This window comes from Dermacentor albipictus, chromosome 3 (genome assembly GCF_038994185.2).
Source record: "Dermacentor albipictus isolate Rhodes 1998 colony chromosome 3, USDA_Dalb.pri_finalv2, whole genome shotgun sequence".
Classification (NCBI taxonomy): Eukaryota; Metazoa; Arthropoda; class Arachnida; order Ixodida; family Ixodidae; genus Dermacentor; species Dermacentor albipictus.
In genome coordinates, this window is record NC_091823.1 from 163,362,931 (window position 1) to 163,382,862 (window position 19,932).

Consider the following 19,932-nt stretch of genomic DNA (forward strand, 5'->3'; position numbering starts at 1 on the left):
CGTTCTTGACCTGTGACGAAGTGTAGGCTTTAAAGGGACACTAAAGAGAAAAATTGTTGTATCTATATTAATAAAGCAGTAATTTAGCAAACCTAAAAAATGTTTGCTTACCATAAGCAGAGGTCCGGTCATCAGGACTGGATGTAGGGGCGTAGACCTGTACAATCTTCATTTTGTACCTCTTATTAAGTTTCACAAGACCTGCTACCTTCTCGTTAATGCTACTGAGTTCCTGTATGTTACCAGCTATATCCTTAATAATCAGGAATCCGACTCCTAGTTCTCTTCTCTCCGCTAAGCCCCTGTAGCACAGCACGTGTCCGCTTTTAGCACTGTATATGTTTCTTTTGGCCTCCTTACTTCACTAAGCCCTATTATATACCATTTACTGCCCTCTAATTCTTCCAATAGCACTGCTAGACTCGCCTCACTAGATAACGTTCTAGCGTTAAACGTTGCCAGGTCCATATTCCAATGGCGACCTGTCGGGAGCCAGTGATTCTTAGCACCCTCTGCAGCGTCGCAGGTCTCAGCGCCGCCGTGGTCAGTTGCTTCGACGCTGCTGGGGACTGAGGGCCGGGGTTTGATTGTTGTGTTCATATAGGAGGTTGTGGCCAAGTACTGCACCAGGGGGGCCAATCCTGCTCTGGTGAGGGAGTGCGCTACCGGTTCTGGTCACTGGGATCAGGACAGGCGTGATCCAGGCCAACTCCAGGCCTGTTTGTGCAATTTTATCAACACGCGGATTTTTTTTAATCCGGTGGAAATTTGCCGGCACCGGGATTCGAACCACGGACCTCCTGCACGCGAGGCGGGTATTCTACCTCTACGCCACCGCTGCACCTACAGAACTATAACAAATCTTGTATAATGTCTGTTGTGTATGTAAGAACGTGTTTTTGCGTCAGGTGCGACTTCTTCATGTCGAGATTCACCTGTATCAGTACAGTATGCACGCTTTCACAACTCACTGTGTCGTTATGTTGCAGTAAATAATACGAAAATTTCTTTTTAGGTATTTGGCCTCGGGGATGTTTATGCAGGATATTGCCTTGGAGTTCCGGGTGGGCATTTCCACCGTGTCCTCCATTGTGCACGCCACGTGCAGGCTCTTGTGGAGTACCCTGCAACCTGTATGCGTCAAGGTATGTATATTGCGCATGCAGTGGCCGTACATGTTTAGGCATGAAAGGTGCATTTATAGATTATACATGCGGCTCAGTAAGTATTTGCAACAATAATTTGAGGTTAAACTGAGTAGCCTCCGGTATTGCTAATTGACAGCTCTGCATATTGTGAGCCAGAGAAACAGCTTTCAAGTCAGCACATTTTTTTCGATAATTTTTCAAGTCTTCCTTTTGCTGTAAATGAAGGCCCCGTACATGTAAACCTCTAGAAAAAAATTCTTAAGCCTCACAGAGCCTGCCTTAACTTGCTAATCATTTTCAGCTTCGTTTCTGCTGTGTTGTGACGTATGATGGGGAAGCGCGGTCACCTAAATGGCATTGCGACGTTTGGGCACTCGCACCGGCTACTCGGTTGTCCGCTATGTTGCTACACTGGACTGTCAAACTGTCGTAGTCTCCCTTTCCCACGTGACCACACACTTTGTCAGGCCATCGCAACAATCACGGGGAAACTAAATCTAAAGTGGTTATAGAAAAGGAATTAGTAGAACCCCGTTGATACATTTTTCAAAGGACTCCGTGAAAATGTAACAGTGACGAACGTCCCAAATCACCACATCCATAAGAAACAGCTCAGCGCCTATGTACGTTTAAACATGTACTATTTTCTGCGACTCTTGGTCCACCGCACAAGAGGCCTGTATTGCTGCAAAGCTGACTTTAGAGCACCAGCAAAAATAATCGTACCGTGATTGGGAATGACGATCGCGAACTCTCAGGATTTCGTGCCTCCGAATTTGCCTCTGCACCGCTTAATTTGCGTTACCACCGCACTTATATGCAGCATAAAACGCGATGTAAATGCCGGGAAAATGCAACAGCGAGTAACGTACGTATACCAACGCGTTTCCAAGGGCACTTCATTGTGACTGTTATTTTTCTACTACGTGCATTCGGAACGCTTAAAGGAATTGTCCTAGTTCACCTAGCTGTCCTGTGTGCGCAATGTGCCCTCAGGAAAGCCCAATGCGCTCAGCAACCTCGCTGCTGACTCCAGCAATTAAGGCCAGCAACTAACATGCCGCACCGTAAACGACATTATCGATCCCAATATATAATGAACGATCTATTCTACATGTTCGTCGATCGTATGCATGTCCATATATTTCAGCTTTTTAATAAGGAAAGTGCGTTTTATGTTCTATCGGGGACACAATTGCGCAAGCGACGCAAGCGACCGTCGGCCGAATTGCATCGCTGCATGTCGGCCGGGATCAGTCGCGCTATGGTCTGCGCTAGAGGTCGCTGGACAGCGTGGGCCACTAATGGGCCACGTATGCGCTTTCCTGCGATTTCGAGCGCAGACAGTGGCGAGGCTGATCCCGGCAGACAGTGCAGCGATGCAATTCAGCAGACGGTCGCGCTCGTCGCCTGGGAATTGTGTCCCCGATAGAACACTCGATCGGTGGGGTTTTAATACCTTACCCATATGCCTTGTGTCATGTACTGCTTTTCACAATTGTTCCGACTTTCCTCAGGTACCAACAACGGAAACTTCGAGAAGCACTGCTGCAGGCATCAGTGAAAGATGCTACTTCCCCAATTGCGTCGGCGCAGTTGACGGCAAACACGTGCAAAAACAGGCCCCACCACACTCGGGCAGCCTGTATTAAAACTACAAGGTATGCTATTGTCAGTATTGGCTGTTTAATTATGATCATTATATATGCATGCCATTATTATAATGGATATGGTATATCTGCATGATGTGCGCTCATGATGCAGACCTGTTAAATAGCGACACTACGCCCAGTACAATGTATTCTTTATCCTTTGTCTTTGTACTAATGACTGACACTTGTAATTGTTAATTAATTACTGACGCTGTCATTCTAGTTTTATTTTGCTTGAGCAATGTTCACTGTCTATACAGTTTATTTTGGTAGTGATGGCCCAGTGCTACAAATAACCTCTGGGCACATATAGCAAACTCATCAAATAATGCGAATAAATAAATAGCTTACAGTCTATGTACAATGATGTGTTTACATTGTGGTGCATTATCTTTACAGGGCACTTATTCTATAGTGCTGATGGCCGTGGCTGACAGCAACTTGAAGTTTGTTGCTGTCGATGTCGGTGCATATGGCAGGCAGAGTGATGGAGGCACATTGAGTGCTTAAAGATTTGGAAAGTGCCTTGTAAATGGCACCCTTGGCCTGCCTCCTATACAGGTTTTGCCCAACACAAGTACATTAACTCCTTATGTTTTTGTGGAAGACGAGTCCTTCCAACTACGGGAAGACTTCTTGCGGCCTTCTCCGGGGAGGCATCAGACTGAGGAGAAAAGGATATTTAACTACCGGCTCAGCAGGTCAAGGTAAATGTTCTAGGCAGTAGCTTTACAGTGTAGTGAGAAAGTTATAATGCAAGCATGTTGTTTTTCCATTTCAGGAGGCGTGTCGAGAACACGTTTGGCATCATGGTATCAAGATTTAGGACATTACCTCGTCCCATCAACCTACTTACTACCTGAAAACGTTGACTACGTGGTGATGGCCTGCTGTATCCACCATAATTGTCTGCGAGAGGATCCGGTCTACCAATCCCGCAGCCACGAGGACGAAGCAACCAGGGGCCAGCAGCATGCAAGTGGTGGTCAAGCGATGTTTCCCTTGCAGCCACTCGTAGGCCACAACTACAGTAGGTCTGCAGCTAGCGTAAGGGACATGTTCTGCGAATATTTTATGAGCCCACAGGGTGCTATCCCGTGGCAGCGAGCATATGCTGGGCTATGAACATGAACGCTTTTCTGCTAGAGAAGAAGACAATCATAAGGTGCACTAACAACTTAAAATTTGTGGAATATGCCGAGTAAGTGCTGGCTGACAAGCAATAAACCGAACATACACAAAAAGAAGCAAAAACGTGTGTACGGGAAACGCATCCATCTCTAGTGGAGGCCATGCTGACACAAGGTTCTCCCAGCATTTTTAGGTCTACAGCTTTCATAATTCCTCTAAGCACCTAGCTTCTTCCTCTACAATAAAACCTTAGAAGTCTCCACATCTGAGCGTGCATGGTAGAGGAAGGAGCTAGCATTCTGTGTACATCTGGTGATCAGCTGCCTAGAGAAATTGTGGAAGCTGTAGATCTAAGCTTTTTTGATAGAACGCTTGTGCTTTTGTCTCCGCTTTTTGGCTTTGTTTCCCTGCATTTCTGGGAGCTGCCGGTCCGTCCTTGCGGCAATGGATGAAGAAATCTCCGAGGACTTTCCTGGTGTGCAGCCGTCAGGTCGGCTAGCGTCCAGGAAACGTGGAAGTGCGTCAAGCGACACAGACAGCGAGGCCACTGAGATATGTTCGGACAGCTACGACTCGTCGGACGATGACTTCCAGGTCGTGATGAATAGATCAGCGAAAAGAAGGCTACTGCAGGCATCTTCGTCGCCAAGTGCTTCTACCGTGAAGACTGCACCGCTGCGCTGGCCGCACACTGTGCTCTTCATGCCCGTGGACCCGGCGACCAATTTGCGGCTCCTCAACAGGCAGGTCCTCTCTTCCTGACTCGAGAGAATCGCACCAAACGAGGTTAAAGACGTGCGAATAAACTCGTGGAAAAATGTCCTGGCAGTTGATGTGCTACATCGCAGTGCCCTACAACACCTACGTAATATAATTGATATCGACAAGGTAAAGGTGCGATCAATGATCCCTACAGGCGGCGATGGTAGTGCGGGCGTCATTTATGACGTCGACGTTGCCATTCCTAATGACGACTTGCCAACGCTGATAAAGCCAACGACAGAAGGTAATTTCATTACAAGGATTTCCAGACTGGGAAACACACGCTGTGTGAAGATTTTGTTTGAAGGAGACAACCTTCCTTCCCACGTCAAAGTAGGACATGTCCGCCATCCAGTACGACCATTCGTACCGAAGCCCCTCCAGTATTTCAAGTGTTGCAAGATTGGCCACGTGAAGAGTGTCTGCGTCAACAGCGTAGTGTGCCAGCGGTGCTCTGAGTCCCATTCAGAAGACGCCTGCAGCGCATATGTTCTAAAGTGCCCTAACTGCAGTGGTCCTCACAAGGCCTCATCAAAGGATTGCCCGCGGATGTGGAAGGCATTCACGATTCTAAAACGCATGGTGCGCGACAATTGAACGCACCGAGAGGCTGCTACCGCTGTTCGGCGACGTCGGCATCGATACCGAAAACGTTCAAGAAATTCCGCAACTGCAGATAGGTCCACGCCAGCTACAGTCAGAAGGGCTGCCGCATCTCCACACTGCGCCACCAAGACAGATGCAAGGAAAGCGAACATCAGATCAGATCATCATCATCAGATCAGATCAGAACATCACATCAGATCATCAGCTAGCGACGCTAGCTGATGATCTGCAGGTCATCAACATTCTGCGGTCGCTCATGAGTGCCATTCGAGTTATACTTATCAACATGAAGTCTTCGTCTGCGCAAAGCGCACTACAGGTGCTGGACACTTTGAGTCCAGTACTTGCAGCTCTTGGTTAAAATCATGGCTCTCCAGAAGCCGTCGCTTCGTGACGAAGTCCGAAACGCGTCGATATTTCAGTGGAACGCCAGAGGACTGAAGTCACGCATGTCGGACTTTCGACAGTTTGTGTTCACGAATAAGTTCCCAGTCATCGTCATCTGCGAGCCCCTATCAGATAACATCAGACTATCCGGGTATGAATGTTTCATGTCCACCCCCACGGGGAATGCAGCAAGATCATCGTATTCATGCGACGTGATCTTACGTATGTCCATCCCCCAGTGTCGCCTGACCAAGAAAACCAATACCTCTGTCTGACAGTGAAGAAAGGCAAGCTCACTTTCACATTAATTGGAGCCTACATATCGCCCTCAAGTCGGTTGGACTGCGAGAGATTACGGCGAAGCACCACAGCGACTCCGCAGCCTTTGGTGATTACTGGAGATTTTAATGCCCACCACCACCTCTGGGGAAGTTCTAAGATAAACTCGAGAGGCAGAAGATTAGTGTCATTTGCCTCCGAACAAGAACTGTGCTTGTTAAATGATGGAAGCCCCACCTTTCTACGTGGAACTGCCTACTGTAGCTGCCTCGACCTGACCTTTGTTTCACGCTCCTTCACTAGAAAGGGCAGGTGGTTTCCGGATATTGAAACGCGGGGAAGTGACCACCTACCCACTTATCTTAGGGTTGAAGGGTTGACGGACTCCAGGTTAGCCGCCGTCTCACAATGTATCGACTGGCCAATGTTCAAGTCAATTGTCGAAGACGGCTGTCGTGATGACTTGTCCACTAGCCTAGAGGATATCATAAATGGTGCCCTAGAGGCTGCGAAACATTCGCTTCTGAGAACGTCTACACGCACCGAATACGACATTGAGCTAGAGAAGCTTCGTGCAATTCGTCGTCGTGCGGAGCGAAGATACAGGCGCACGAAGTCTGTACATGACTTGAGGTTGGCAGGAAGAACTCAAAAGAAAATTCAGCGTCGCATGGACAAACTTGCATCACAAAGATGGAAATCATTCTGCGAATCTTTGGATCCACGAAAACCATTGTCTCACTTATGGAGAAATGTTCGTGGTCTCCGTGGAACGCCTAAACAGCGCCACCTTTTTAAGTTTTTGGCCCTTCACCAACAATGCAGCGAGATTGACGTAGCGGAAGCTTTCTGCAGGAGGATTCCTGGCGAAACTAGTTGCGCTGGAACATCGTCGCTCCGCCACTCACCGATTTCACGCAACTCCCGCATGGATAGTCCTTTCTCCAAGGACGAGCTCGAAGCTGCACTGGCCTTGTGCAAGCGTTCATCTTCACCAGGACCCGACGGTATAACCTACCACGCCCTGTGTAATCTTGGCGATGAGGCTCGAAAAGTGCTCCTGATCCTGTTCAACAGCTCCTGGCAGACAGGTACAGTTCCCCAAGAATGGAAGACCAGTCACCTAATTCCACTGCTCAAGCCTGGCAAGTCGCCTTTAGACATTGCATCATACCGACCGATTGCGCTTGCCAGTTGCATCGGAAAACTAATGGAGAGGATGGTTCTAGCGCGGCTAGAATTGTACCTCGAAGATTACCAGGTATATCCAGATGCAGTGGCCGGTTTCAGGCATGGCCGTTCTTCCATAGACAACGTTATCGACTTGGTGACGTACGTCGAGCACCAGAAGTCCTGTAAAAGATTATCTGCTGCCCTTTTTCTGGTTAAAGGAGCGTACGATAACGTAACGCACGAACCGATTTTCAACGCGTTAGAGGCAGTAGGACTTGGCGGCAAAGTATATTTTTGGATAAGTAGCTATCTACATAAGAGATCCTTTCTCGTACTTACCGAGAATGGCCCGACCTCCCAGCATTACAGTAACCGTGGATTGCCTCAGGGCGGAGTACTCAGCCCAACGCTCTTCAGTCTAACACTCATTGGACTCACCGACATCCTGCCAGGCACCGTTAGGCTCTCCATCTATGCCGACGACATTTGCATTTGGACGTCGGCTGTGACGCGACTGCAGCTTCGCGCGCGGCTTTAAAAGTCAGATACTTTAACATCATCCTACCTTCGAGAACAAGGACTTCGTGTATCATACGAGAAGTGCGCAGCGGTGGCATTTACCAGGAAATCAATGTCTCCATACGTGATATCCGTCGACGGACACATGATCTCGTACAGCACGAGTCACAGATTTTTGGGGCTATTCCTTGACAAAAATCTCTCCTGGACCCCTCATGTGAATTGTGTGAAAAAACGCCTGACAGGAATTTGCCATATGCTTAAGTTCATTGCAGGAAAGACCTGGGGAGTGCCAATACACTCTATGCTGCAACTGTACAGGGTCCTCTTTATTGGATTCCTGCGGTACAGCCTACCTGTCATGTCCAACACCTGCAGAACTAACCTGAACATAATCCAAAGCATCCAAGCCCAAGCACTCAAGATATGTCTCGGTCTACCGCGGAGTGCGTCAACGACTAAAGTTATTGCAGTCGCTCAAGATTTCTCTATTAGAACGCACATTAGCATTGAAACAATGCGTGTGCACATAAGACACTTCGCCCGGACCCCTACCCACCACCTAGCAAGTCTCCCAGTAGATAGGCCCAACACGACATTCAGTGCGACTGTCTTGGCGCACCGTGCCTCTTTCAGGTCAGGCTACACACCTGCGGCAAGGCCTTCTATTCCTGCATGGTGTATGCGCCGTACTCAAGTGAACCTTACAGTCCCAGGACTTCAGAAAAAGTCGCACTTGCCATCATCAGCGCTCAAGCAACTAACTTTACTTGTCTTGTACGAGAAATACAGGGACTGCACACACGTCTACACTGATGGATCAACTACATCAACCAGTTCCGGCGGCGCTGTAGTTATACCAGCAATGAGAATAACCAAGCGGTTCAGGATTTCCCATGTCACTACGTCTACAGCTGCAGAGCTCGCGGCACTCCGCGACGCGCTTCAAGTGATAAATACTGAAAGTCCTAGAAAATGGGCAGTCTTCTGCGATTCAAGGCCGTCCTTGCAATGTGTGCATTCGTTTCTCCGACATGGAACTCACGATCAGCTCACGTGCGAAATCGCGGAACTTGTCCATCACTTAAGAGAAAAAGGTCATGATATCTCTTTTCAGTGGATACCAGGTCATTGCGGTATCTTTGGTAATGATGACGCCGATAAGGCAGCTCGGACGTCAAACCAAGAAGACCACTGCGTCCCCATTCCGCTCTCAAGGACCGACGCCGCGAGACAACTTGGCATTCTGGCAAGCACTATCTCCTTAGCAGAGTGGAATACCGTACATACAAGGCGCACAAGACTGCACCGACTAAACCCATCACTTCAACTCAGACCTCCAGCCGGTGTGCACCGCCGTGAAGCGTCTCTTCTGTGTCGGTTATGGCTTGGAGTGGTCTTCACGAATGCCTACTCAGCCCTAATTGGAATGGCTGATAGTCCTGCATGTGATGTTTGCGCATGCGAGGAGAACATTGACCACATATTGTGCCACTGTCCTCAATTTCAAGCACAAAGAAAGTATTTGTCCGACACATTGAGGAAACTAGACGATCGTCCTCTGAGTGAACAGTCAATATTAGAGCACAGTCCCGACCGATCATCGGCTCAGAAGGCAGTGAAGCCACTTTTGTGTTTTCTCAGAACTTCTGGTTTGCTCGAGCGACTTTAACTAAAGTGCTGTCCGTACACGTACCTACACCTTCTCTCTCCCTTCTTTCTCTTCCCCTTCTCCCTGCCCCCAGTGTAGGGTAGCCAACCAGACTATTGACTGGTTAACATCCCTGCCTTCCTGTATTCTTCTCTCTCTTTCTCTCCCTGTAGATCTAAAAATGCTGTGAGAATCTTTGGTCAACAAAGATTCATCTCTGTTAGAGATGAATCAAGACGCATCCATCTCTGTTAGAGATGGATGCGTTTCCTGTCGGGAAACACACATTAGTTTTTGCTTTTTTGTGTGTGTTCGGTTTATTGCTCATCACTCAGTATTTACTCAGCTTGTTCATTAAATTTTTGATTGTTTGAGTATCTCGGTTTTCTTGTTCATCTTATGTGTTGTCTGGTGCCATTTCGGCACCAGACAAGCACGTATAAACGTACTCCTTCACAGACTGTAGAGGCTGAGTGGCGATCCTGAACTCTTGTTCCTTTGCCCAGCTATTGATAATTATCTGTCTTCTGTATATTATTCTCCAGCCCCACTCTTACACTCTCTCTGTGAATGTCCTGAATCAGTTGTTGTAACTCGTCCGCAGTGTTGCTAAACAGAACAATGTCACGTGCAAACAGAAGGTTGCCGAGATATTTGCCGTCGATACTTACTCCTAAGCCTTCCCAGTTTAATAGTTTGAATACTACTTCCAAGCACATAGTGAATAACAATGGAGAGATCGTGTCTCCTCGTCTGACCCCTTTCTTTATAGGTATGTTCCTACTTTTCTTGTGTAGAATTAAGGTAATTTAAGGTATGTGTTTAAGCGGCCTGTGCTCCTTCATTATTTAATGTCTCTATGACTGCTGGCATTTTAGCTTAATCAAATGCCTTTTTGTCATCTATGAAAGCCATATAGAGAGACTGATTGTGCTTTGCGGCTTTCTCGATTAACTCATTAATGACATGGATGCGATCCATTGTACAGTATCCCTTCCTGAAGCCAGTTTGTTCCCTTGGTTGACTAAAGTCTAGTGTTGCCCTTATTCTATTGGAGGTTATTTTGGTAAATATTTTACATAATACTGGGAGTAAGGTAATGGGCCTATAATATTTCAATTCTTTAACGTCTCCTTTTTTGTGGATTAGTATAATATTTGTATTCTTCCAGTTTTCTGGGACCTTTGCAGCCGACAGACACTTGGCATAAAGAGCCGCCAGCATCATGTCTCCTCCATCAATGATAAAACCGACCGTTATTCCATCTTCTCCTGCCGCTCTTCCCCTTTTCATGTCTTGCAAGGCCCTTCTGACCTCATCTTTAGTTATAGGAGAAGTTTCTGTGTCCTGTTCATTACTGTTTCTAATGGAGGTATGTACAGATCAGTATAGAATTCTCCCGCTGCATTTACTATACCTTCAATATTGCTGATGATATTACCCTGCTTATCTTTCAGTACATACATCTTGGTTTGTCCTATGCCAAGTGTCCTTCTCACCAATTTAAGGCTGGGTCCATCTTTTAAGGCTTCCTCAGTCTTTCTCCTGTTATAATTTCGAATACCCCTTATTTTCCCCCTGTTGATCAGCTTTGATACTTCCACAAATTCTATCTGACCTCTTGAGTTGGACACTTTCATTCTTTGTTGTTTCTTTATTAGGCCCTTCGTTACTTGGAAGAGCTTGCCTATTGGCTGCCTTGGTGCATTGCCTCCCATTTTAGTTGCTGCCTCTGAAGCCAGCCTAGTTCAGTTTAATTATTTACCCCTATGTCATCTTCATCTCTGTTCTAGACTGCATAATTGTTTGCAAGTGCCAGCCTGAATTCGTCTGATTGTATCCTTACTGGATCTTGGTTAACCTGTTTCTTCTTGACCAATTTTACTCTTTTTCTCTTCAAATTGAGGTGTTTCCTAGCCCTCACTAACCTATGATCACTGCACCTTTACCCTACCTAACACTTCTACATCCTGCATTGTGATGGGATCTACAGAAAGTATGAAATTAACTTGATTTTTTATTTCACCATTAGGGCTTTTCCAGGTCCACTTTCTGTTGCTACACTTCCTGAAAAAGGCGTTCATTATTTGCAACTTATCCCTTTCTGCAAATCATACCAGCATATCTACTCTAGCATTGTGTACCTTGTAAAATATTTATTTTGGCAATGTTCGAAGAGCATATAGTGCAAAGCAGTGAGAACAGGGTGCGCTAATTTCTAACTAATTCAAAGGTTTATTGTTAAATTTAAGTGATTTATAAAGGGTACCTGAAAGTAGTGCAGCAAGAAAGCCTGATAAAATCCAGTGCTTGATGAAACCAAACAATCAAAAACAGGAGAGAGAGGAAATACAAATAACTATACAAGCCCAGGGTAAAAGAAGAAACATTGTGATCACCCACTGTGCACGCAATTACGTTCCAAGAAACTTGTTTTTTTTTTCCAATGGCATGGAACTGGAAGAGTGTGTTTGCATAAGCAAGCTGTCACTCTGTGTATTGGAAAAAGAACCGTGTCTTTTGAAAGGTGCTGGTATCCACGATTGGCAATTGGAATGGTCGTTTTTTTCCTCTTCACTTGGATTTTTCGTGTGCATTTTCTTTCTGCAATGTTTTTATTTATGTTTGGTTGCATCAAGCAGCAATCTTCATCAGGCCTCCTTGATGCATTTCTTTTTCTGTTAAACTGTATAAATTGCCTCATTTTCACAATAAGCCTTACTTGCGAAGTCTGGTGTAATACTGCGGATAGTGCTTCATGCTATGTGTCCTTGCAACCTTCATGTGTGTGTGTGCGTGCATAGATTTGGACGTGAAATCGGGGCCTTGTGCGTGGCCATTGTTCTTCTGTGCAGCCTGATGAATTCATTAACTATACAGCACAACAGAAATACAAAGAACAGAGTGAACATAGAGCTCTTGCTTCATGTCCATAGGCTGTCTGTTGTGCTGTAATTAATAATGAACACACCAACTCGTCTAGTTTTCAGTTATGTCTGGCCACTTGTGTGCTGGAATATCTGCATGCCTATGTACCCTGTAACCTGCAATTTAATTTCTTGGCCACGTGCTTGCAAGTCGTGTGTCAGTCTCCCGATTTCCCTGACAATCTGGCGTGATGCACAGGCCCTGACAGCTTCTGGTGAATCCACGCAGGCGTGCAAGATGTTGTAGTCTCCAAATTTGCACTGCAACTGCTGCTTTGCATTCAGTTCATTTTCTCTGGCTGTAGGATATCCTAGAATGGTTCCTACTTGTATGGTATTTAATTTTATGTAGTGTCATGCTACTGCTACATTGGTATTGCCACATCAGTCTACTACACGTGCCTGATGTCTGTTTGTGTCTTCATAAATGGCAACCTCGTCCGAGTGCTTGCCAGTTGAATATAATCTCCTGGCCTAATTGTCTGCCCCCATATTTCACGGTACGGGCCTGTTGTGTTTCGAGTTGAGGTGCTTTTGAGCCTGTGTTTCTGAAGGGAGGAGTAGTCTTTGCCCCTCATATGCTGGCATAGTATCTTGCAACCAGGTTCCGCTCTCTTGAAGCAAAGAATTTTTGCCGCAGGCTGTACCTCTACTCTGTCTAGGTGCTTGTAATTTGTTTGCACTTTCTCATAGAGGTCTCCAACCATGGTAAAGTTGAAAAGACCAGTCAGTACCCGTATGCCTGTGTTTGATGAGTTGTCTTCTTTGTGCGCTGCTTGTAATTAATACCACAACACCTTGGACACAAGTAAATCAACTGCGCTTTTTCATAGTATCCGCTCATCCACCCCCCATGATGTTGAGATTATTTTTTCACCACGTGTATTGTGTCCAGGCATGGCATAATCGTTTCACCCACATGCTGGCTCTGGCGTCTTGATCTTACACTAGCCGACGATTTGGAGATGCTTATTTGCGGGTATATTTGTCCAGCTATCTGACGCAGAACATGCACTATGGGGTAGTTCTTGGTTCTAGTCTTATATCAGATGTCGATGCAGGCCGACTTCTCAAAAAGTGAGAGGCCAGGCTGGCTAAGAAAGTCTGCAATGTTGTCAAGAGCTTCTTGCATCGTCCTTGATTTCTGTATAAGATAGCTTTCCCATAGACTGTAGTACACCGTAGGCTGTAGTATTTCTTGTAGTGTGCTTGTGTTGTTGGTGTGGATGGGCCAAATGTACCTCCAACTCTCACCTGGAATTTTCTGTCTTTCAATATGTTACTGTTTAACTTAGGTGCTCTACAAGAAACTTTTTTTGCTCATCATTCATCTTATTAGAGTAGCATGAGGTACAGCCGTTAAAAGCCTCTTCACTCTCTTCATTCTTTCATAAGCGATATTACACAATGCCCTGCAATAAAGTTTATGCTGCTTATTGCCCACTCATATCTGCCAGAAGGCACAACTCATGAAAAAAGGTTTTCTTTGTGCTGTGTGTGCATGTCTTGACATCTATACATCTGTAGAACCAGCTTCCTGACAGAGAACTTACTATGCCTGATCAAGCTTATTTGTGCAGCGCTGTTGAATACATATTGATGTAATGAATGTTTACATGTTCGAAGTGTGCGGAAAGGTGCTATGCTTTCAAGTAGTGTTAGTATTAATTGGTTGCATTAAGTTTGCATAAGCATGCTCCCTATATGCAGTAGCTTGTGGAAGTTTAAGGGCTTAGTAAATGAAGATGAATTAGACGTAAGTGCAAGAGCTTTTTTACCTGTGACTCTCATCCAAAAGTAACTGCCACAGCTGGCAATTCAACCCCTCATCTTGTGTTAGTAGCAGGATGCCTAATCACAATGGCAGGTGAATAAAGTGAAGAACGACTTCACTGTCGTGAGATTTTTTTTTTGCCTATATGTCGGTAAAAATTGCTGCAATAAATGTGTCATCGCAAAAAAGCTTTTTGTGACCCTTTATTGAATAAACTGCATATTCTAGTGTAAAGTTGAAAAGTAGAAAGTTCTTCTAAAATACCAGGTTGATATGCTCTTGTAAGTAGCATGGTACTGCATTACTTATAAAGGTGACAGAGGATATCGTTGTACAAGTCATGATCACAAACTTATCAGAAACTGTATTAGGAACATGTATGGCACGGATGTTTCTGCACACCTTATTAGGTGTGGCCGTGCAGGAACGTTTATACTTAAAAGATTCAAAGATTGCCAGGAAGGGACGCAACTGGCTGACTTCACTGCACAGTTTTGATTTACTTTTCTTTAACGTGTCGTCTTCTAGCGTTTCGTTGCTTTTCGCATTGCTGCACAAGTTTTACATGACGGTGCAGGAGGGTGCCTTGTCACTGCCACTATAGCAAGCCAAGGGTTAACTACAGTTCAAAGCAAATGGCAATACAGGTGCAGTAAGGACATAAAGTGTTCATTGGTTTCTGTGCAGCAAAAGAAAAATCTCGAGAGACGAGATGCAACTCAGCGTGCATGAAATATGCGAAAACAAACTGACGAAGCTATTTATTCAAGCCACGGAGTTAATGCTATTGTAGAAAAATCATTATGATAGCCTGCACGTTTGCCATGTCAAATTTAATAACTTAGTGAGGTAAAATAATTTTTCAAGATGCATCGCGAAATTCACGATTAAGAACCAACAAGAAAATGAAACTGAACGGTACAACTTCGGGTACTATGCCCTTGCCCTTGCCGGGGTTGAAATAATTCAAGCTGTTCAGTAAGCGCGATTTTTGCATGCTACTCAACAAAACATTGTAGCGACCTCGTCGTCTGCTGGGGATCGAACACCTCCTAGCACTGACAACTCGCAAAGGCGTACGAAGCAAACGTGAAAATGCACTTCATTTGCTGTGCAGAGTGTCAACAAACGCATAGAAATCGGAGAATGTAATCTGCGGTACTAGTTTTTTATTCTGCCTTCGCGTACGTACCGAATTCAACGATCCACGTCTCCGCGCATTGCACTTGTCGTGCGAGGCGCCATTTTCCAAAACAAACCAGCGAAATAGCTCCGTTGACAGCTCTCCGCGCAATTTCTACGGAAAATCGCAGTGATCGGTGCGACGGTGCGACTGTGCGACCAACCGGTTGGTCGCAGCCGAAAATCGGGGGGTCGGCACTGCAACTGCAATTTTCATCGCAAACGACGGAAATCGCACTGCCGGTGCGACGAAAATCGCATCATGTGAAAGAGGCTTTATAGAGGGATTTATCCGCGGCCGCTTGCTGGGGTCGTCGGCGGGCGGTGAGATGGCGACGTTTCCACTGTGCTCTTGGGCGCCTCTCCTGTCATCTCTTGGGCGATTCGCAGTGCCCCTGCTTTCGGTTCCGCGGTTGCGTGGGCATCTCGCCGAGAATCTCGCATTCCTGACAGCCGTCGGCGAGTCTAGGATGCCGGCTAAAGACGTTGTCACCACGTTGAAAAGCAACATTGACCCTGACGAGGCAGGGATACGGGACGTGACGCTCCGAGATACGCGTCTGGGCGTCACCGTTCTCGACCGCGACCCTATTTGTATTGTAAACCTTACTAGCCGTGGTCGCTCAGTGGCTATGGTACTGGGCTGCTGAGCACGAGGTCGAGGGATAATCGAGCGGTAGAATTTCGATGGGAGTGAAGTGTGAAACACCCGTGTACTTAGATTTAGGTGTACGTGAAAGAACCCCAGGTGGTCGAAATTTCCGGAGTCCTCCACTACGGAATGTCTCATAATCAGAAAGTGGTTTTGGCACGTAAAACCCCGTAATTTAATTTTTCTTTATTGTGAACTTTAGGAAGGCCATCGACGACTGCCCCGTCACGCATTACACCATTGCGGCGAAAATTCCCCACAGATGAATACCGTATCTCAACATAATTGGCGTAGATCCTGAAATTTCTCCTAACACTCTCATAACCGCCCTCAACAACCGCAATCCCGATCTTGATTTGGATACTTCTTTAACCACGGTTAAAACTACATTCAATGAACGTAGTGGAAACCAGAGGCATGTCCTCGAAGCCTCTCCTGAGGACTTCAACAAGCTTCAAGAAGGCCGCGCTTGCCGCATTTCGATGAGGGTGAAATTAAAAACGCCCATGTACCGTGCATTGGGAGCACATTAAAGGACCCTATATGTATTCCAATTTAATCCGGAGTCCCTCACTACGGTGTGCCACATAATCAAATCGTGGTTTTGACACAAGAAATACCAGAATGAAACTTTTTATACGAGTGGTGCAAATTAACCGGATTCTTTCTACCGCATGTAAAATTCTTGACTGCTCTTGGAAAGGATTGCATCCCATGTAAATACCCGTCCTGGACCATCACATCTTGGGGCAGCATAGTTGGGATGGCTGCTGAAGCGCTCGTTTGGTTGTCAGGTGACGTCGTCAATGTCGCAGCCAAAGGCAGCACTCCAAATTTGCACTCGGCTGCCAGGGTTCTTAGGGCAGCAGCGTAGTTGCTGATCGACTCGTCCGGCCGTTGGCCACGTCTTTGAAACACGGACCAGCTATAAAGCTCGGATGTCCTGGGGTCGAAGTGCCGATGGAGAAGTGTGACTAAATTATTGAAGTTGACTCCTCCCGGAGTCTTCTGCTCTATCAGCGTGCACACAGTCTCGAAAGTGTCGACCACACAAAGCCTGAGGAAAAGTGTCCGCTTCTTCGCTTCATCGATGAAGGCGTTCGCTACGAAGTAAATGTGGAAGCGCTGGATCCACGATTCTCGCGATTTGACCAAGAAAGGCTCGATAGAGCCTTGCATTCTTCCTGTAGTCATAATCCTAACTTCAAAAATTTATCCGCTTCGCAACTCCTGTCTCGTCACCAGTGTTATGTACGAGGTCTGGCCCCATCAGTGAAAGAAATGCGCATTGGTTGATGGCAGAAAACAGACTGAGTTTATTTTCTACAAAAGACACAGGCGAGAGCGGCATGTGTTCGAAGAGGCACACTCTCGGTCCGTCTCCAGTGGCTGCAGCGGTGGCGGCGACGGAGGATTCTCGAAACTCGAGTCGGGATGGAGTCGCGTCCTGTTTCTTCCACGCTGGTGCTTCGTCCAGCCGAGGAGCAGTAGTGCGTCGCTTTTACGGAACGCAAGCTTTCTCTAGCACAGCTACGAAAAGTGCGCCTTCGCGCCGGACACAGCCAAGTATATAGTGCTGTATGTTGAAGCCAACATTACGCGGTAGCGATAAAAAAAAGCGAGACAGGTAAGGTGACTTCGCAGTCTTCCAAAGGTAGGTCACTGCGTCAGCGCCACACATGCAGCACAGAATGTGGCAGTGCAAGAGTCGCGTTTTCGCCATGACTTCGAAGCTTCAACCTACATCGACAAAAATATGCCAGTGTCGTCTGCTGTTGGCGATAGTTGCTGACTTCGAACTGCTTTGCTCTGCCGAACGGTTGCCAGCTCTCAAGATGTCGTATCCACGGATCGGAGTGCAGATGCCGGCGCACGTGAACCGCTCGAGCTAGCTAATAAAATATAACTAATGAGAAATCCACAAGGCCTTTCAGTTTGCTCTCTCATTTTGGACGCTTTCCGCTTTCAGTGCCTCGTCATTGTGGTTACAGTATGTTAAAAAACAATTGGCGCTTCTATATAAGTGCGATCACACCACGCTCTGCGCCCAAGCGTGGCGAGCCTATAACGACGAGTTTCAGAAATATTAAATCGAATAGCTTTCTGTCTCTTCTCCATCGGATGTTTTCCTAGTTCAGTCGTCGGTGGTCGGTCGTCGGACTGTTGATTTGCAAGGAAAACGCTCGCGTGTTCGTTGGTTCGCTCTCACGCTAACTATATTTCGCTCTCTCTCTCGCTTTCTCTAGCGTTCTTTTGTTCGCTCGCTCGCTCAGTCTAATGGCTCGCATTAACAATCATCGACGATGGTTTCTGCAAACTTTTTTATGTACATTGTGCTCACAGTATAGAAATCGTTGCCACACTTCCTACGAAGCACCGTTACTAGAAACGACTGTACCGATGTGTCCCTCCGTTGGCACCAAAAGTGAAGTTCGCTTGTTAACCAGATACTTTTATTTATGCTGCATGTGACTCATGATTTAGCGCTCTGGAGCCAAGCTCCAAGTTGTTCATGGGGCCCAGGGGAAGCGCGTTATTTGATGAATAATGTACGCATAAGATCTCACCTAAAATTTCATGTGGAGGTAAACATGTGCACACACACATTACATATATATATATATATATATATATATATATATATATATATATATATATATAATGGTTAACTGCATACGTACTTATGCAAAGAATTGTGAACTTGTACATGCCAGAATAGCGAAAACGTTTACTGCGTTCTCTTCTTTATAAAACCCAAGGAGGAAATAATGTGAAGCTACTGTTTATGACCAAACCGCAGTTTTCGCTATTCAAACGATTGGGCACATTATGTCAGCTTTGTAAGCACGAAAGCTGTGCAGCCCTCGTGCTTTAGTAGTAAAAAAAATTTAGTTCAGCGGTAAGGTATTCACATCACTGCATTGTGAATAAGAGGAAACACGGCAAAGCTGCCTTGTCCAGCGAGAATTCTGAAGCATTTGCATGTGACACTGCGCATTTTCCAGGAGCTCATTGTCACATTTAGTGATGACGCCTTTGATATGCCAAACACAACGGAAGGAACCGGGTAGTCATAAGGATCTTTCTTACTGTTGATGGCTCGGCCGACTACCATTGCCGTAAGGGCAGCTTCGATGTTTCTGTACTCACGCTCCACTTCCTCCTAGCCCAAAACACTTCCTGTTGGGATGCCAACTTCATTAGCAATCATTATTCTCTTCTGACGTTAGGTTAGCACCACTAAAGAATTTCTTTTTCTTACCGCACTCATTCTAATGTAGGTCGAATAGAGGAGCAATTGACACGAAGAGTGCTGTTTGACAAGCGAGGAATTCTCCCGTCAAAAATGGGGGCGTCGAAAATGTACCCGGTACGCTTGAAAACTAAAGAGATAGAGCGAGTCATGTGAAGTCGTTTTCAAAACGTATTCACCACTCGTTTTTAAGCGGCCTGGCTTCCTACGTTATGAAAACGTGTTCACCCCTTGTTTTTAAGCTATCTTGTTAGGAACGTCTTTGATGCGTCGATTTTGGTCTAAAATCCGTTTCAGACGTTGAATCCCTTAATACGACGTTTTCAAGACTTTGTGTGCTGCCTGGGAGGTGACGCCACGTCATGAGTGTGTAAAAAGAGTGAGTTTGTGACGCTTCGAGGTCTACAAACGGTATAATGCTTTCGGATTCTCATACGTAAGCAGTCTTAAGTGTCTCTGCCGAAGTTTCGTTTTTTTAATTCCTTGTCTTTTGCTGTATAACACAAATAAATGGAGTAGCCGAGGTACTCTGTTCCTCGATATCTCCGCAGTAGCACATATATATATGGACAGATTTCCAGGGGAAGCAGCCCTAGAATGCTTAGGTATTAAAACAGTAGAGACAGAAGGGGATCGCAAAGAACGGACATAATAAAATACCTAAGAAGGTAAGACGCGAACAAATCGAACGTCAGGGCTAAATAAACAATAAAAATGCAAGGAGCACCTCCTCATGTATAGGTTTTGTAGTATATGGGCTGATGGCACGTTTATAGTCCGACGTTATCGGCGCGCGGGCAAGCGTCATTCGCGGTCAGTCAGGCTACGTCGGTTGC

At 46.0% G+C, this 19,932-nt stretch overlaps 1 pseudogene; it reads left to right on the forward strand.

Moving 5' to 3' along the window:
- The first annotated feature begins 3,166 nt into the window (after positions 1–3,166).
- LOC135905206 (uncharacterized) lies at positions 3,167–3,925 on the forward strand (annotated as a pseudogene).
- The last annotated feature ends 16,007 nt before the right edge of the window (positions 3,926–19,932 follow it).